This window comes from Mustela nigripes, chromosome 2 (assembly GCF_022355385.1).
Source record: "Mustela nigripes isolate SB6536 chromosome 2, MUSNIG.SB6536, whole genome shotgun sequence".
NCBI classification, from domain to species: Eukaryota; Metazoa; Chordata; class Mammalia; order Carnivora; family Mustelidae; genus Mustela; species Mustela nigripes.
This window is the reverse complement of record NC_081558.1, coordinates 120,555,270-120,575,250: the sequence shown is the minus strand read 5'-3', so window position 1 is coordinate 120,575,250 and position 19,981 is coordinate 120,555,270. Positions and strand designations below refer to the sequence as shown.

Here is a 19,981-nt window from a genome sequence, read left to right as displayed (position 1 = left end):
TAGAAACCTTTTCCTCTGCTTGCCTAGTGAGTCCTTGTTACTAATAAATATATTTGAGTCTGGGGTGCCTGAGTGGCTCAGTCAGTTGAGTGCCTTCATTTGGCTCAGGTCCTGATCTTGGAGTCCTGGGGTAGTGCCCCACCTCAGGCTCCCTTCTCAGTGAGGAGCCCACTTCTCCCTCTCCCTGTGCATCCCCACCCCATTCCTGCTTGCTTTAAATAAAGCAAGCTCTTTAAATAAAGAAGCTTTAAAGAAAATCCTTTATATAAATAAATAAAATCCTTTCTATATAAATAAAATCCTTTCTATATATTATTATAATATAATTATATATGACATGTATTATTATAATATAATATATATTATATGTGAATATATTATATATAATCATACATATATGTCTAAATTATATGTATAGAAGTCTATTATCAATGTATATGTTTATATAATTTATATATATAGGAGTCTAAAATTCATTGAAAACCATCAGTCTAGACCCAAGTTACACTAACATTTGTGATTCCAGAAAATCCGGTTGGACTGCTCTAAATTGCTTCTATAAGACCAGTTTCTCACTTTGACAGAATAGTTCCAAGTAATTAAGGAACTCTGGAGATTACTATGTTGTTTAATCTAGGCCTATTAGGCCTGGTCTTTTGTTCATATTGCCTTTTAGAGACTGAGCCATATTCGGAACTATAAGATCTCCTTTTAGGCAACTTTAAATAAATATTTAAAAATAAATTTATATTCTCATCTAAATGTTAAAAATAGCAGTAATAATAATGGAGCTACAAGCTTATAATAAAACACTTTATAGTGCTGAAATATCTTGTGCCTGATATAACTTTGGATATTTTCCCATTAAACTTCATTTTATATGGGTATTATTATTTAAATGTAATATCACCCACCCACTTTTAAATCCTAAGTCTTCTTTTGCTTCTGTTATGCTGTGAGCTTTTGTTGAAGGGGAAGTCATCAGAAAACGATTGACATTTTGGATGGAATGGTCAAAAAATATGTTATCAATATCATCTTTTAAAATATTTGGGAGGCTCTGGAAAACATAATAGAACTTTTGGTGTAAACTTCGTCTAACGGGACGCCTGGGTGGCTCAGTGGGTTGGGCCGCTGCCTTCGGCTCAGGTCATGATCTCAGGATCCTGGGATCGAGTCCCGCATCGGGCTCTCTGCTCAGCAGGGAGCCTGCTTCCCTCTCTCTCTCTGCCTGCCTCTCCATCTACTTGTGATTTCTCTCTGTCAAATAAATAAATAAATAAAATCTTTAAAAAAAAAAAAAAAAATAAACTTCGTCTAACGTTACTGGACCCAAAGATAGGAAAAGGCCAATAAAAACTGGCTTTCAGAGAAAAGAGAAATAGAAAAGGAAAAGGAGCATCGTTTTTCTCCCTTAAGATGTGTTTTGTGGTAAACATGGAGTATTTATGGCTATATCTCATTACTGGAGATTTATGTTGTATGACTTATTGACCTAAAACTAGGATGTACATAAACTGTGCAAATTTATAAAACTATGCAAAAGTATATGTACAGAATATAATATATATACTAATATAAATACTAATATATATGTATTAATATATCTATATATGTATTAGGAATAATAACTATAACTAAACTTATAAGACAAAGGCAAGCATGAGAATGTTATGAAAATATTTGTTAGGCTGAAATATGCAGTTCATTGGTAAATGCAATGTCGTAAAATGTTGCTATCCCTTTATTTGAAGTTTCTAAAAGAACAATATATTCACTAGTACATGATTTCATCACATTTGCTCTTTTCTTCTCTCTTCAATAAGGCCTCTAGTGAAAAAGAAAATAGAGTGTTAAATTTTACATGCAAATTTTCAGTAGTTTGCAAATGACTAGGGGCAATTCTGCCTATTAAATGACTTTATTCCCACTACTGGTATTTTAAAATGTTGAACATTCAGTTTATGTTGAAATATACAGCTATACTTTCATATTACTGAGATTTACCATATTATGTGCCTGTCAAAATCTGCATGTTTCTTTCTTATAAGTTGTTAAAGAAATGTTCTATTAATATGTGTGCTCTTGCTGCACAGCCTTATAGTGCTATGCTAGCAGCTGAATGTTTAATAAAAGTATAACAAGATGTGAAACATGCATTATACAATATATTAAAATTTCCTCTTTGCTTATGTTGCATTTTTATACCATTTTATTGATTTAGAGACATACACTGATGAACATAATGACTTGTAACATTTTTACACGTGGGGATTCAAGTGTGTACCTATAGTTTGTCAGAAATTCCTGGAATTAATTACTTAATTCAGTGGGGGAATAAAGTTCAATATAATCTCACTTAATTTTAAGTGGGTGCACTTTAAGAGATACTCCTGGTGATAGATTGGTTATTATATATTTTATCAATATTTAAAAATTTTATGGTCTGTATCAAATGCCACCAAATTCAATCTACCTTTAAAGATTTAAACTTTCCTTTTACTTTACTTTCTGGCGTTTCAAAGCACTCCATATACAAAAGGAAGTTACAGCCATCTTGTTAAATGTCCATGTTTATATCTGAATGATTATCTCCCATTTTTGCTGATAGTTCAGTTTGTATTTGGCAAGTATAGCAAGGCCTAGGAAGTAAACAGAAATATCTAAATCATTATATATTTCTTAATGTATCAGATGCTGAATAAATAGACTCAGAAGATAAAAACAGTCTATAAATTTTAGATATCTCCTGACCAACTGCACACTAGTACAAGCTTTTCAAGCTACTAAAATGAATAAATTATTACATACTACCTCAGAATTTGAGGACTCAGAATTTCCCAGTGGTCCTGTATTAACTTGGGCTCTAAGCTGAATGATTGAAAGTAGGATAATTTAGTGTTAGAAGGTTCTAGAAGAGCAAGTTATAAAGAGTGAGGATATCTTAAATTTCCCTAAAAAAGATTTTTCCCAAAAGTTTCTGGAATCCTTTTTATTTTCCTGGTTGAGTCAAATCCCTCTATCTATCCTTGAATTAAGTTTTGGCTTCTCCATAAAATCTTCCCAAATAGCTACATCTCTATTAATCTTTTCTTTCCATATATAGCTCTTGTACTTATACATTGTACTAATTTATTTCTTAACTGTATGTTGCTTTGGGTTTTTGTAAATGTTTGACATTGTGAAATTTTATTTACTTCAAAAAGGCACAAACCTAAAATGTAATTGATCTCCTTGTGAACCCTATGTGTTTCAATTATAGAAGTTATTCCCAAGTAGTAATGGTAGCTGGGTGGCTGGGTATTGTAGCATCAAAATTAGACTCATAGTATAATCATTTAAAGGTTCACGCAAAATCGTCTTTAAATATAGCTAATTTTTCTTTGAAAGAATATTTCTGTTTTAAAAAAAAGACTCATTGGGATACCTGGGTGGCTCGGTCAGTTAAGCGTCTGTCTTCAGCTCAGGTCATGATCCCAGGGTTCTGGGATTGAGTTCTGCATGGGCTTCTTGCTCAGCGGGGAGCCTGATTCTCTCTCTGGCTGCCACTGCCTCTGCTTGTGTTGTCTCTCTATCTCAAATAAAAAAATAGAATCTTTTTAAAAAATAAAAAATTCAAAAAGACTTATTAATATCAATAAATTTATTTGTAAGGGAGAAAAATAAAATGCTTCACTCTCTTAGGTTCTTTGGCTGGAGCCCTACAAATTAGGCTGAACAAAAGATAGATTAATAAAAGAAAAACAATTTATTAACATGTGCATTGAATGAGAGAACTCATTTTTGGATAACTGAAAGGGGTAGTTAGCACTTGGGCTTACATAGCGTCTTTACAAAGAACAACACATTTGTAGAAAAGAGGTAAGACAAAGGAAAAGTTTTAGGCTTTTGGGGCAGCAAGCTGGGAAGGTAAATATATGGCGGGGAATGGTGGGATGGTAAGCTTTTATAGGGTTTTTTATATGGATTCCTCTGGTGCCATCTGTCTCTGGACTGATAGGAGACTTCATCCGGCTCCTCCAAACAGAGAGGAAGAGGGCTAAGAATTTCTCGTTGTGTCTGTGTCTTCTCAATTGCCTTCAGCTCAAAACAGCTCTTATGTCATAGTAGCATATTTTTGCTGTGGCATATTCAGAACCTCCTCACATTCATTCAAGAAATATTCATCAAGCATCTTCTATGTACCAGAAACAGTATGTAAGTATCTGGGCTTGTATGGAGTGTATGGAGTGTGCATTCTAGCAGAGTAGCCTGATGACATACAAATTAATAAAGAAGTGAACAGGAAATGATCAGATGGTAATGAGTACTATGCAGAAAATTAAAGTAAGGGGACAAGAGAGGGAGTGACTGACAACTTCATATTGGATTATCAAGCAACCCTTCTGGGAGGAGAAGACTTTAAATTAAGACCCGAAGGAGCTGGCCAAGCAAAACCTAGGGGACATGTATTCTAAATGGTGGAATGAAGTAGTCCTGAGTGTGGGGGATGTTGGTGGATGAGGAAGGGTGTGGGTGGTATAAGTGAGGAAGTAGCCAGGTGTCAGAGCAGGCTGGGCTTTGCAAACCAGGGTCAGTGTTTAGGTTTTGTTTTGAGTACAACAGGAAGCTCTTGGAGAGTTTAAAGAAGGGGGAAAGTCATGCAGTGAGGGTTGTAGGTTTTACATTTTTAAAGGTTAGTCTAGCAGTATTTTTTCAAAAGCATTTTCATGCAACTAACCTTTATGATCATTATGTTTAATGACTGTGAGTTTGAATTTAAGCATTATGGTGAGGGGTTTTAGCTTATTTCTAATATTCTCTACTTAAAGTAATTCATCCAAAAGTAGAATATAATATAAATGACATGGTAAATATTTTTATGTAAATAGTTTTCCTGTTCTGTTGGATGAGTCACATAGGACAGATTCTTAGCTGTAATATCACTAAAAAAAAAAAAAAAAAAAAAAAAAGAATATCTTTTCTCAAGTACGTACTACATCCTGCCAAATGATTTTCTAAAAGGCTGGTACCAATTTGTTTTCATTGATGATGTAGAAGAATATAATTTATTATAGGCTTACCAACTTCTGAAATCATTTAAATAATCCTATTAATTTAATAAGCAAAACCCAAAATGATTATGTATATTACATATTTAACATAAGAGAAAATACTACTTAAAGAAATTCAGTAGTGAGGTGCCTGGGTGGCTCACTCAGTTAAGCATCTGCCTTTGGCTCAGGTTGTGATCTCAAAGTCCTGGGATCCAGCCCTCATCAGGCTTTCTACTTCCTAGGGAGTCTGCAGTCTGTTTCTCCCTCTCAGTCGTACTCTATGCTATTCATCTCTCTCTCGAATGAATAAATTAAAAAAGAGAAATTAAGTAACAAAACATTTCATATAAAATATGAATTAGCTTAAATGTATGCAATTTATCTGATATCAACTTTTATTTACCTTCTAAATTGACTGTCCTTGTCTAATTAGAACACCATTAATTGAAATGTGATGACACACATGTAAAAAAGTCTTTTGCAGCCATCCTCAGAGCCTCAGGAGCAATACAATTTGGCATAAAGCTAGATACTGTAGGAATAGGAGCTCTCAAATATTTTCTAATTCTAGTCTAGCTGCTATGGGTTGAGAGTCTATAGGTGAGTCTGAAACTTTTTTGAGGGGGTCTGGGATTGTATGTTTTTCATTAAGTTGTTGTCCCATGTCAGAACAAGGAAATGATATAGTACTGTTTGACTTCCTATAGTTGAAACAGAAACCCAAGTTTAACTGATAAAAGGATCATGTTAATAATGTATCTATCCACCACAGTGCTCCATTACCCGAAGAGAATTTTGCAGCTACCAATGTCCATTAAAACTCCTACCTGTCTTTCAGATAGCAGTAGGTGCCTATTATTGCATTATTTGCCACCCTTTTTAGCTGTTGGCAAAGATTTCTTATCAATAGGCTCTATTCTATTCTACTAAGTTTATGTGAATTTCCAAAAGTAATTTTCTTTTCTTTCTTTCTTTTTTTTTTTAAAGATTTTATGTATGTATTTGACAGAGAGAGACACAACACAAGCAGGGGAGTGGGAGAGGGAGACGCAGGGTTCCCGCCAAGCAGGGAGCCTGAAGTGGAGCTTGATCCAAGGAACCTGGGATCATGACCTGAGCTGAAGGTGGACGCTTAACGTCTGAGACCCAGGCAGGCACCCCAAGAGTAATTTTCAAATCAATATACTGTCCCCTTTAGAGAAAAATATTTTCTACAAATCACCCAAATCATCAATTGGGTAAGCATTTCCTACACAACTATATCCCAAGATCCTTGAAAATATAAAGTATGCATCTTGTTAAAAATTTGTATTCTCTAGAATATGTGACAGTAGGCATTCAGCAAATTGTTGTGGATTGTGCCATGATTATAAAATATCAGCAATATATACACATATGTATATACATGCATACATGCACACATATATTGAGAGAGAGGAAGAAATCCTTGATGACTTACTGGCATGTATATTGTTGACAACCTGTGAGATTGGAACTAACCATTCATTCCTAATATTTGGAAGAGGAGTTATTAGTATCATGCTAGGATTATTGTTTCTGAGTTGCAGGATAATTAATGAAACATTTTACCTACTCTTACATGTTTAGGATTTGAGCTGAATTGACTTTCCAAAAAAGAAAAAAAGTTTTCTTAATTCTCTCTTTAAATTTAGTTTAACTTATGGGCAGTCATCTTTAAGGTTCTGATGCAACCAAGACAGAGAGCAATGGACTTCAGGGCTCAGGGCACAGGCTCAGGTTAGCTGGTCATCTTGGCATTTATGAATGGGATCATCACAGCACAGCATAAGGATATGTAATGATAACAGCTCATCTTCTGCTTCTTCCTTGACAAGCATTTACCAAAAAATAAATAAATTTAACCAGGGGGGAAGATTTGAAACAACAACAACAACAAATCTTTTGACAGACCATGAAGAAGGGGGAAAGAAAAATCTGGAGTAGGAGTCAAATTCTACTGGAGTCTGTTACTTATCATTTATAAGATCTTTGGAAATTGCTTACCTATCTGTATCTCAATTTCCTCATTGTCAGATCACTGTAATACCCTAATTACTTCACAATGTTATGAAAATATAAGAAGAATATTTAGGTCAATATTCTGTATAAAATATTTGAATAATAAGATGATAGATTTTAGAAACCTAGCTCTCAGAACCAATAGTTTAAAAAAAGGAAAAGATATGTTTTTGATTCCAAATGATAAAGATTGTACTGTAGGTAGAATGCTATCATTGACTTCTTTATGAAATTATTTCATTTGGTCGATTCAAAATTGGCATCTTTTCACTCAATGCCAAACATAAACAAACAAAAATTTGGAAAAATGGAATATGGACTCTGCAGAATAAAGGTATTATTTCTGAAGCATCTTGTTTCTCTGATCTTTAAGAACTGACAATTTTTTTCTATATTTAAAAAATACCTATAATAATAGTAATTCCTTTTAATTCTCTTAGCTTGTACCTCATTATTATTACCCCTGTACTTGCTTTTTGAGACTCAACCCAGACCCGCTGAATCAGAAGTCTGGGAATGGGGCCCCAGAAATGTGTGTTTTAATAAGCCCTCTGGGTTATTTCGTACATGCTAACGTCTGAGAAGCTCTAGACTACATGTGTAAGGGGCAGCAAAAGAAGGTAAAAAGTAAAGAATGGTTATAAAGATTTGATGTGAGCAACTGGGTGAATGCTAGGACCATTTTTAGACAACAGGAATACTGGGAAAAGAGATAATTTAAGAGAAATCAATACTTTATTCTTTGGTTTATGTTTATTTAAAAATAATTATAATAAAATGTACGTACTAAAATGTTTTCTCTCTTAACTTTTTTAAAAGATGTTATTTTTAAGTAATCTCTACACTCAGTGTGGGGCTCAAATTTATGAACCCAAGTTCAAGGATCTCATGCTCTACCGACTGAGCTAGCCAGGCTCCCCCATCTTAACTTTTTTTAAAAAAGTATTTACTTATTTGTTTTAATTCCAGTGTAATGGACTTTTGTTTTTTTTTTAAGCATATGGTTCAATAGTGCTGAGTATATTCACATTGTTTTGCAAACAACTGTAGGAACTTTTTCATCTTGCAAAATTGAAACTCTACCCACTAAACAACTCCCCAGATTTTTCCTTGCTCTAGTCCCTGACCACTACCATTTTACTTTCTGTCTCTATGTATTTGACTACTCTAGATACTTCATTGTATTAATCTGGTCGGGATGCTATAACAAAATACCATAGACTGAGCGGCTTAAACAGTAAGCATTTATTTGTCACAATTTTGGACTTGATCCTAGGAAGGGTTTTACCTTTATGACCTTTTTCAATTCTTCACTGGACCCATATCCAAATACAGTCACCTTGGGGGTAAAAGCTTCAACACAGGGATTTGAGGGGGATATACTTTAATCACTAGCAGTCATATAATGAGATTTGTCTCTTTTGTGACTGGCTCATTTTGTTTAGCATAGTGTAGAATTTAAATCTTTGGTGAGTCAAGTTTGAAGCAACTATTTCACATCCAGGCAAGTTGTTAAGGTGGCAGATGTCAAGAAGACACGACAAATGGTCATTGTGTGATTTCTGTGTCTATCTGCAAAATGTCAAATCCAACACAAAGTCTCCTGTCAAAGTAGCCTCAATGTCTTAAGTGTTTTGAGTTCCAAATTGGAGAAAAGGGGAAACCCAATTTCTTTGGAATCCCAGCGTTGGTGTTAAAGAGTCAAGAATATTGGACTTGGAAACAGAAACTGTGGCCCAAATTTTGGCCTTCTCACTACCTAAATGACCACAGATAGTTCCTTAAATTTATTTTAGCAATGGAGGCTTTAAAACAGCTTGGGTGGGGGGGGTGCCTGGGTGGCTCAATTGGTTAAGTGTCTGCCTTTTAGCTCAGATCATGATCCCAGGGTCCTGGGATCTAACCCTGCAGCATAGGGCTCCCTGCAGTGGGGAGCTTATTTCTCCCTCTCCCTCTCCCTGCTGCTCTGCCTACTTGTTCTCTCTCTGTCAAATAAATAAAATCTAAAAATAAAGAAAGAAAAATAAAACAGCTTAGTGATAATTATTTCCTCCCTAAAGTATTGTTATAAAGATAAAATAAAATATTGCATATGAAAGCATCTGGCACATAACAGATATGAAACACATATTTGTTAAATATAAATTAAGTGTTTATATATACATATATATATATAAAGTTGAAGTGATCAAAAAATAAGGAAGGCTGAAATGGAAATATTACTATGATAAAGTTAGGTCTTCTAAAATAATTCTTATATTTCTGTAAATGAAAAATAAGGCCTCTTTTTAAAAATTATGCTAGATCCCTACTGTTTTGCTTGTTACTTTTTAAAAAAAGATTTTATTTATTTATTTAATTGTCAGAGAGAGAGAGAGAGAGTGCACACAAGCAGGCAGAGTGGCAGGCAGAGGCTGAGAGAGAGAATCAGGCTCCCTGCTGAGCAAGGAGCCCTGTGCGGGACTCTATCCCAGGACCCTGGGATCATGACCTGAGCTGAAGGCAGAAGCTTAACCCACTGAGACACCCAGGCATCCCATGCTTGTTACTTTTTATTGTGATTAATTATAATACTATTTTAGGTATTTTTTCTTGTGTTTTCCCATCACATTTATCTTGTTTCAATTGATATTTTAATAAGAAAATGTCATGACTTTATATAGACTTTATATGAATGTCTACAATAACAATTACTGTAACTACATAGCATTAAGAATTATTCTTTAGAAAATAGTTTACTAAGGAAAATTTAAGAAAAATAAAATATCTTAATAAAAAATTTCCTTGATACTAGATGAGAAAATATGAAGCAATGCCCTATCATTTTTTTTAGGTATAAATAATCATCTTTTACACAGTCTTAGCCCATTTTTTAAAAAAAAATTTTTTTTCTGTGGAAATCCAAAAGGGCAATATATTTTACATATTTAATAATTGTATAGCACTTAAAAATTCTCTTTTAAGGGACACCTGGGTGGCTCAGAGGGTTAAGCTTCTGCCTTCAGCTCAGGTCGTGATCCCAGGGTCCTGGGATCGAGCCCCGCATTGGACTCTCTGCTCAGCAGGGAGCCTGCTTCCTCCTCTCTCTCTGCCTGCCTCTCTGTGTACTTGTGATCTCTCTCTGTCCAGTGAATAAATAAAATATTTTTTTAAAAAATTCTCTTTTAATGCATTTAGTAAGCATATTTAAATAAGAAAAAATGCAATTCTGTCACATGAAATACTTTATAAAATCCAAATAGATTAATTTGAGAAGGGAGAAAAACAAAAAAGTGTGAAAAGAACCTCCTTTAAAACCAAAGTTCACCAAAGTTCATTGAGAAAAAGTGCATTAGATAATCAGGAAAAGATTTACTTTCTAAATATGAGCATTCCATGTCCTAGAAGGCAGGAGAAAATAGTTTTAAGCAGATTTCGTAGAAAGAAATTGCCAAAAAGGAAGATGTGTGTGTGTGTGTGTGTGTGTGTGTGTTCTGTCAGTTATTTCAGCCGTAAAGGTGATTCGTAGTAATAACAGTGGGGTTCTAAGTACTTTTGAAGGAGGACTAGGTGCTGAGTGCTTTGCCCGCATTATTTAATTTACTCCTCTCAACCTTTTCATATTGTACACACATTTCCTTTTTATATTAGAGAAATTCAAGGCTTCAAGGCTTCAGGAAGTTAAGTAACTGCCTAAAGTCATACTACTGAAAAGAACTATCAGTACTTTTGAAGGGAGAGTGCAAAATTGTCTCTCTTATCTGCCGTCTTATGCGTGGGCCGTGCTTAGATTTTTCTTTAGTGTTTATCTCAAGCTACTTATCACCATGTTCTCTGTGAAGTCAGTACATACTTACTGACTTCCTCTAGCACCTTATAGTTTACATAGTTTTCTCTAAAGCAGATTTTGCCCAGCAAGGAATAAAGAGAGAGAGAGAGACTGATTTTCCAGTACGGTTATGACTTGTGAAATTACCTGAAGTCAACCTCACACTTCCAAAATCTTTAGAACTCTGAGTCCAATCATTTTCAGGTCTAAACCTAGGCTAGCCCCAGTGGTGTTGGGTCTTTTCTTCTCCTCTCCTTTCCCATTCCCTCCCATTGGAAAACACTAATATGATCACATTGACTTCATTTTTACAAACTTTGGTCATACCCATTTTATTGTGCTGATCACAAGGGGGTCCATAGAAAGGTAGACAAACAAATTCTCTGGCCTCAAAAAACATGTGGGAGAGGCAGAAAAAATACAAAGAAGAATGGAGTTTAAATATGTGATGTATGTGTATAAACTTCCTGGTGAGCAGGATAATAGTCCTAGGTCTAGTCTAAAGAAACCTGACATGTGGGGATGGTGTTGTGGTGTGAGTCATGGGTAGTACCTGGGCATCCTCTGCACAGTATTCCTTAAGATACAATATGGCTACAAAGCCCTGAAGAACTCACTCTAGCAGAGCCATCCCTAAGCCAGCAGCTCTTTAGGCGCTGGGCTTTCAGGTTCTGCAAGGGTGGTGTCATCTGTCAGAGTTAGACTAGTACTGCTGATGGGGTTATTTCCTCTGGCCGATTTCTCACTCTCAGCACTTCCTTGAAATGGTAATGTGGGATGCTATGCCATCCACATCCTTTGGCCCTCTTGGCTTGCCAAGTCTGCATTTTTCAGCTTTTTCTCCCTGTGCCCTCCTAAAATTAAATGAATTACCTCTAAAATACCTGAGAGCACCCACCTGATTTACTACTGCCCTGTAACCCTGGTCATAGAGAGGACAGCCGACTTCCTCCTGCTATTCACTGAACGATGCTAAATGTATGCAGAATAACTCCAACTGTTTCCTTGCTTCCAGGTTTACTTTTCTTGAGACGTCTAATTTTTTTTTTTTTTTTGGAAGGAAGTTACTAAGCTGTTTCATCTATAGTAGAGTTTGTTTAAATATTTCATTAAAAATATTTGGAGCCTGAGACAGTTAATGTTGAATTGAAAACCAGTTAGGTTTTTCAGTTAATTTTTTTAATGCCTGGCAGCTGGAATACATCACAGAAATGCTGATGCTGTCTTATTTAAAATAGCATTGCCTGTGAGGCCAGGAGAAGCTATTTAAGACAAACCTCAAAGAAGGCTGGTGAAATAATAGCTGAAGTTATGTGATGTCAGCCAATTCCTCAGCATGGAACAGCACTGTGAAGCCAGAGTTGTTATTCTTCACGAAGACATAAAATCTATATCTTGATCCTTTCAGTCGTTAAAGGTCCTATAGGAATTGTACCCAGGGGGGAGTGTGCGATCATCCAGTGCGTCGGCCAAAGGTCAATTGGGAGGGTTCCTCTTTACCTTTTCAATATGCTCATGGTTTCATTTAGATAGAATCAGAGTATGGTTTTTGGAAGGGCCCTGGGCTTGTCATTCTATATATAGTTTGCATTGCATGAAGAAATAAGTTTAGCAATTGGAACGATCCACAGCACACCCTATTGGAGAAGTGCCAACATGGCAGAGGGATCTATGGAGTCTCTTTAATGTGCTAATTTTTTTAAGTCACCATTTTCTTTAAACCCTAAGGTAATTTGAATTGAATTGATTCATCACCAGCTTACCAGCTTTTTCTTTCTTTTTTTTTTTTTTTTAGATTTTATTTATTTGACAGAGAGAAATCACAAGTAGATGGAGAGGCAGGCAGAGAGAGAGAGGAGGAAGCAGGCTCCCTGCCGAGCAGAGAGCCCGATGCGGGACTCAATCCCAGGACCCTGAGATCATGACCTGAGCCGAAGGCAGTGGCTTAACCCACTGAGCCACCCAGGCGCCCCACCAGCTTTTTCTATGCAAAGGAGGAACCCCTTTCTTATTTTCATAGTTGAGTGTGAGGGGAGGGGGACTGTTAGACTGGAGGTAGAGGTGGGGGGGGCAAATGATGTAAAGATCTAATTAGAAATTCCTGCCCCCGATTCTGTTATCCTTATGTTCCTAGAGGGCAACAGAGCTTTTAACCTGTATACAGAACACTACTGTTTTATCCATCTCACAGGGTTGAATTATGATCTAATATGATATTTGTTTGTAAATGGTAAATCCTTGTATAAAGGTCTCCTTGTAGAAAGTGAGAGGCCCATATTTAACATATTTTGATAATAACTTGATATTTACCTAGAAAATATAACACACACAAACCATGTAAACAAAAATGGTCCTCAAGGAGATCATGATTATGAAATGAATGGAATTTTGTTTTCAGTTTTCCCTATCACTCTGACAATCTGTTCTCTCCCAGTATCCTCCTGGTTATTTGAGTGCCTACTTTAGTGACCCTACCCCAGCAAAGAACTCATGCTATTGTCCTAAGTCCTCCTATAAGAGAACTTGTTACAAGTGGCAGTTACTTTTATCTGTCCCCTCCCCAATGGTATATACATATCTGATGATCCTAAATGGACCTTCTTATATTAAACGGTTGTTCATGATACGGTTTTAAATGCTTCATTTTTCTACTTAGACATTTTATAAAATGCTAACATTTCTGAAACTGAGGGCTCTTAAATGGTTTGTTTCTTTCCTGCTATCCAACAAAAGCTATTTTTAAATTGATTAGCTTATAATCTGGGAATCTTGGAATTGGGTGCACAGAGCATATAGTTCAGAGGAGATTTGAAAATTTTAACATTTGTTTTTGGCAGATGATTCAGTCATAGATTTAAAATAAAAAATTAATAAATAAGTAGACAATGAAAAGTCTTCCTCCTAAATCTGTTGTTCCCATAAGTACTGTTCTCCAGAGGCAAATGCCATTTGTACCGGAGCATATATAGTTTTTATTTTTATATACAAATGACAACATATAGAATCTTAAGACACATTTTTTTTTCTGAGCAAAAATTGCATCTTAGATATTTTGCATCTCCAATGCATAAGTGGCTTCATTCTTCTTCTTTTTTTTTTTTTTAATTTTATTTATTTATTTGACAGAGATCACAAGTAGGCAGAGAGGCAGGCAGAGAGAGAGAGAGGAGGAAGCAGGCTCCCTGCTAAGCAGAGTGCCCGATGTGGGGCTCGATCCCAGGACCCTGGGATCATGACCTGAGCTGAAGGCAGAGGCTTTAACCCACTGAGCCACCCAGGTGCTCCCATTCTTCTTTTTATAAGCTGGATATTACTTCATTATATGGATATGATATGATTTACATAGAATTTTTAAGTTGTTTTCTCCTAAGCAATATGAGGCACCAGGATTCCCATATCCTTCACAGCTCAGTTCATAATCAAACTTACCAATGCTTTTTATAAAGTAAAAATAAGAGACATTTTATATACTTTTTGTGCATAAAAGACATATTTATAGTTTTTTTTTTCTGTGAAGTGCCAGTTCATATTCATTGACTATTTTTTTTTTCAATTGGCTTTTCAGGTTTTTTATTTTATGTATTAAAGAAACTAGGCCAATTAGCTAGGGAATGAATTGTAACCATTTTTTCCCTAGGTTTTCAATTTTTGTCATGTAGGAAACTAAGTTTATATTATTGGGGTAATTAATGTTGTTTTATCTTCTGGGTATGTTCTCATACTCAAAAATATCTCTCCCATGCTAGGATTATTAAAAATTATCTTCCATTGTTTCCTCCATACTTCTATGATATAGATTTACCCTTAAAAGGTGGATTCATCTGGAATGTATTGTGGTATAAGATATCATAGGGTAGATACTATTTTATTATTTTAGTCAAGATTTTTATTTAAATCCAACAGTTTGTTGGAAATGTGGATATTTTAAGGTTTTAAAAATAACACACCTGTTTTTATTGTTACATAAAAGCCTTAAGTGGAGAGAAAAAAAGAAGAAGAAGAAGAAGAAGAAAGCAATCAGTTATCTGTTATCATATGCCTATTGGTCAGGAATCTTAAGTTAATCAGGGAAGAGGAAGGGGAATAGAGTAGACATAGGGCTGGGCAGGAGATGGAGTTAGAGTAAGAAGAAGGGCAAATATCTTCACTTTTTAATCTTCACGGTTACAGAGTGCTTCTTAAGACATTCATTAGTGCATAAATGTATTTTGAATGTAATTTGAGTTTTTCAAATATAATGTAACATTTCTCCATATTTGGGAACAAGATCAAAGTTTTAAAAATGGATAGAATGAGATGAGAATTAGACTGTTTTTACTTTGGCAATTCTATTGGTATATACTAGGGGGATAAAATACTTTTTTTAATACTCTGTAAGTAGGTGATTAAACCTTTGCAGAAACATTAAGATACTAGAGATTTTGAAAATCCCATCTTATAAGGTTGAAAATTTCCACTTTAAAAAAAATTAAAAAAGATAAAAAGCTGGGTTTTATCCATACTCAATTTAATCTTTAATAAATGCATGGCAAGATATTTATTGATTTTTTAAAAAAATGTTTACCATTTGAAAATATATTCTATGTATAAGAAACTCCATTATCAGATGCTGGTGTTATGGATAACTTAAATAAGTTTCCAGTTTAAAATGTTAAAGTGAATCAGTAAGTATAACTTCCTGTTTCCACTCAAAGATTACTAAAGGAGATCTGTAATACATTATAAGGAACTGGGGATAGATAGGAAGTTGAGGTACCTGTATAAAAATACATCCAAAATAAGTAAGGAACTTATGATGTGCGCACATAGTAACTAAATAAACATTGAAGAAATGCCAAAGATACATGGCTCATTACATATAATGGGTTACAACCACATACAGTGATTATAATGTGCTTTAAAAAGGGGGAAAGGGGTACCTGGGTGGTTGAGTCAGTTGAGAGTTTGACTCTTAGTTTTGGATCAGGTCATGATCTTGATTGAGGTTGTGGGATCAAGCCCTACTTAGAGTTCTGTCCTTAGTGTGAGTCTGCTTTAGTCTTTCTCCCTCCCCTTCCCATGCTCTCGTGCACTCATTCTCTCTCTGAAGTAAATAAATAAATTCTTGAAAAAATAAAAATAAAGACCCATGCAGTCCCAGAAAGAACAAACCCAGAGAGCCCATGGTGTGAGTTCCAGTCCCTCAAACAGCAGGTTTGATGCTCAGAACAAATGATGTGCTTCAGCTGAATCTCAAGAAAGAAGACCTGTGTTCCAGCTAAAGTCAGACAGAGGCAGTTCCTTCTTAGAAGGGATGATCTGCCTTTTTGTTCTATTCAGGATCTTAAACTAAGGCAAGTAAGCCCTAGCCACATTAGGGAGAGTAATCTGCTTTAGTCAGTCTATCAATTTAAATGTCAATCTCATCTGAAAACACCCTCATTGACCTACCCAGGATAATGTTTGACCAAAGATCTGAGTACCTAGTGGACCAATCAAATTGACACATAAAATTAACCATCTCAGTGCCTATAATGAGAAATCATTTTTTAAAAATACCCATAGGCATTTTTTAAAAAATACCCATCACAATTAGAACATTACTATATTGTGGAATTCAGGAAAACCAGGGAGATAAATTGTTTCTACACAACTAAAGTTACAAAACATTACTGAAATGAAAAGAAAGTGATTTAATTTTATTATAGTGTATAGCATGTGGTACTTTTATTTGGAATCTTACACTTGCTATTTGAATAAGTAATCACTTTAGATTTCTTACAAATATACAGTGAATATTTAAGTGTGCAGGGGAAAGCAGAGTATGGGAAAGATAAAATGTTTGAATTATTAAACATATTTTTAAATATTTTAGAAATCTGTCAATGTGCCTTGGTATCACTATTCAATTAAGGTAAACGTTGACTTAATTTCTTTGTATTTCACTTATGTGACCATTTACTATAAGGTTTTGCTTTTCAGCCTAAGAGTATACTTGCAAAGGGCATGCAGCTTTCGGATTGAGATGGTGATTACATTTGAGATCTTCAATAGACTTGTGGTGGGAAATTAAACAAGTGACATAAACACAGTCATTGCCTGAACTTGCTTATTTTATGAACTGTAATAAAAATGCTTGTTATCAAATGTTAAGTATGGAGCATTTTGAACTCCTTGGATGAAATACTTAATTTGAATTTACTCAGCCTTTAAATAAATTTAAAAGATTAATTGACCTGCACAAATTTGCTACCAACCTTCTCTTTCCCATGGTGGCTAACTTCCAGCAAAATGAAGGAAATTAACATTTCTTTCTACTTCCCTCTCAGATATAAGTGTTCACAGGGGTTGAGTAGGTCATTATCTCTTACCTGATGTAGATCTACTATAATCCACTGAGGTGTTGTGTAGGAAAACACTTCACGTTAGGCTACAGATTTTAGAATCACTTAAGGTCAATGAATTCGGCCTGGATTTTAAAGGACTGAATAATAAAAAAGTTTTAGAGAATGGGGTTTCTATGCCAGAAATGTTCTACTCTTAAGGGAAATCCCTAATGAAATGACTGGGGAAAAACTCCAATCTGAAAATTGGGTTCCTTTTTATCCTATTTTACTCTGAAAATAGCTAGGAACAAAAGTACTAAAAGGAACAAAATGAACACAGGCTTGAGGGTACCGTACTTCCTCCCCTCATCACTGGTGAAATCACAGGAGAATAGCAGTAGAGGATAAGGTGGTGAGAAAGACAGAAGCAAAGAGAGGAAAAATGGTATGAGCTGGTGAGATAAGTCTTCTACAGAACTTTGTAGGGAAACGCTGGGCTTCGTAGATAAGGAAGAGACCCTAGGAAGGTTCCTCAGGGAATTGTGTTGTCCCTGATCCTCAAATTTTGAGTTGGCGTTCTTGAAGCTTTTACCCTTCATTTGTGCTTCATCTTGACCGAAGGCTCACTAGCCAAGTAGTTCCAGCTATAGGTTCCAGCCATCTGGGCCAAACAATGCTATTTTTCTGCACTCTATTCTCCCTCTGTATGTAGTCAAGATTTAGCACCATAGATGTGCTTTAATAGATCTCAGCTGTCAAAATATAATTGAAAAGCAATTCTTTTTTTTTTTTTAAGATTTTATTTATTTATTTGACAGAGATCACAAGAAGGCAGAAAGGCAGGCAGAGAGAGAAGTGGAAGCAGGGTCCCTGCTGAGCAGAGAGCCCAATGAAGGGCTCTATCCCAGGACCTTGGGATCATGACCTGAGCCAAAGGCAGAGGCTTTAACCCACTGAGCCACCCAGGTGTCCCTGAAAAGCAATTCTTAATAGTGCTCATTCTGTTGACATCTTGTTTGGTTTACAAAATAAGTTTTTTTATAGATGACAGAGGTGGTAATACAAACCTTTAGAAAAAAGAAAGATTTGTTAATAAATGAGTGAAGTAAAGCAAGCCAGAGTAGGGAAAAGAATATGGAAGTATTTTAGGGAATGAAATCTTGAAGGTTGGATATTGCCCTTTTGATTTGGCTGAAAACGGAGAAATGTAAGCAATGATGTAGGAATCACAGAAATGGAATGCAGTAAAAACAGTAAAGCTATTCAATGGGTTTAGCCATGACAAGTACAGAGAGGCAAGGGTATCTGTAATGGCTTAAAAAAAAAAAATGTTCTGGGCTGGTAAAAGGCGGAGACAAAACAAGAAGTGTGCTTTGTGAAATTTGTAGAGCAAAAAAGAATGCAAGAATTGATTGCAGTGGGATCATGTGAGTTGTTTTAGCAACTTGCATATATGGGAAACATACTTATTATAAGAGGGAGGCTATTATATAGCAATAATGTCTGAATAAAAATAAGATCAAATACTACATTTAAGGGGCACTTGGGTAGCTCAGTCAATTAAGCATCTGCCTTCACCTCAGGTCATGATCCCAGAATCCTGGGATCAAGCCCAGAGTCCCTGGAGTCAAGCTCCCTGCCTCAGTGGGGAGTCTGCTTCTCCCTCTCTCTGCCCCTTTCCCCAGCTCATGCTCTCTCTCTCTCTCTCACTCACTTTCTCTCTCTCTCAAAAAAAAAAAAAAATCTTAAAAAAAATATTAGACTTAAGTTTTACATTTATTTTTTTTTAATTTAATTCCTTCAGAGACACATATTGTGGAATTTAGAATTGTTTCCTTTTAATCCATGCTATTCTTCTGTTGAGAAAAAAAAATTCTAAGGAAATTTCTCTAACAGAAATCTAAGGAATAACAGCAGTATGGCAGGTATTGGGAGTGGATATTAAGAATTATATATACAAAAGGAAATGAAAGCCAAACAAACAAACAACCCCCCCCCAAAATAAATAAAAACAAAAAACAACACCATAACAATAAAGAAATGAAAGCCAAACCTGTATTTTCACTGATGTTGAGCAGGATACATGTCTCAGATATAAGTAAGGGGAAACATGTAAATCACTTGTTAAAATGATTTTTAATTTTGTTGACTAAGCATCTGGGGAGAGAAAAAGACTAGATTCTATCAAATCCTTATTAAAAACATTAAAGAGTGTAACAGCTAGGTTTCACAAATTCAAATTCAAATGCATCCGGGCACCATTCAGTGAACGTGAGTGAGTGAAGCTGGCTGTGTGTGAGACTCCAGTGACTGGACACCTGTTAATATCTTGCCTGACAAAGGCATTCACATTCAATTAGGAAAAGACTCTAGTCTGGCTGAACAAATCCCTTTAAAGTTCCCAATTCTCAACAGCTGGATCTGTCAAAAGTACTTGGAATTTTGTACATGATACAAAGTAGTTTCTTCCTTTTTCATAATCTAGTATTTATATGTAGCTCTTTTGAGAGAATATTAAAACCTTGCCAAAACTGTCCCAGGTTGATCTAAAACCTTCAGGAATTTTCCCCAGGAGCATATCAGGAAGTGAAAGAGAATTGACTCTCTTTTCAGAAAATCAGACTTTCAAAAGAAGCAAATTGGTGGGGCTCATTATACAAATTTTAGGTTTTTATGCTTTACTCCACATATATATAAGTAACATTAATCTGAAACCTTGTCTTGTTTATAAACTTTCACAAAGGCCTTCCATTTTAATTGATTTTAGCTTCATTGCAAAGATCTATCAGGTC

The 19,981-nt window shown here is 35.3% G+C and overlaps 1 protein-coding gene across 2 annotated transcripts in view; it reads left to right on the top strand.

The window, feature by feature from the left end:
* NAALADL2 (N-acetylated alpha-linked acidic dipeptidase like 2) overlaps positions 1 to 19,981 on the top strand; it is a 1,087,900-nt gene that overhangs the window by 852,325 nt on the left and 215,594 nt on the right. The gene's annotated exons all lie outside the window — the stretch shown is intronic.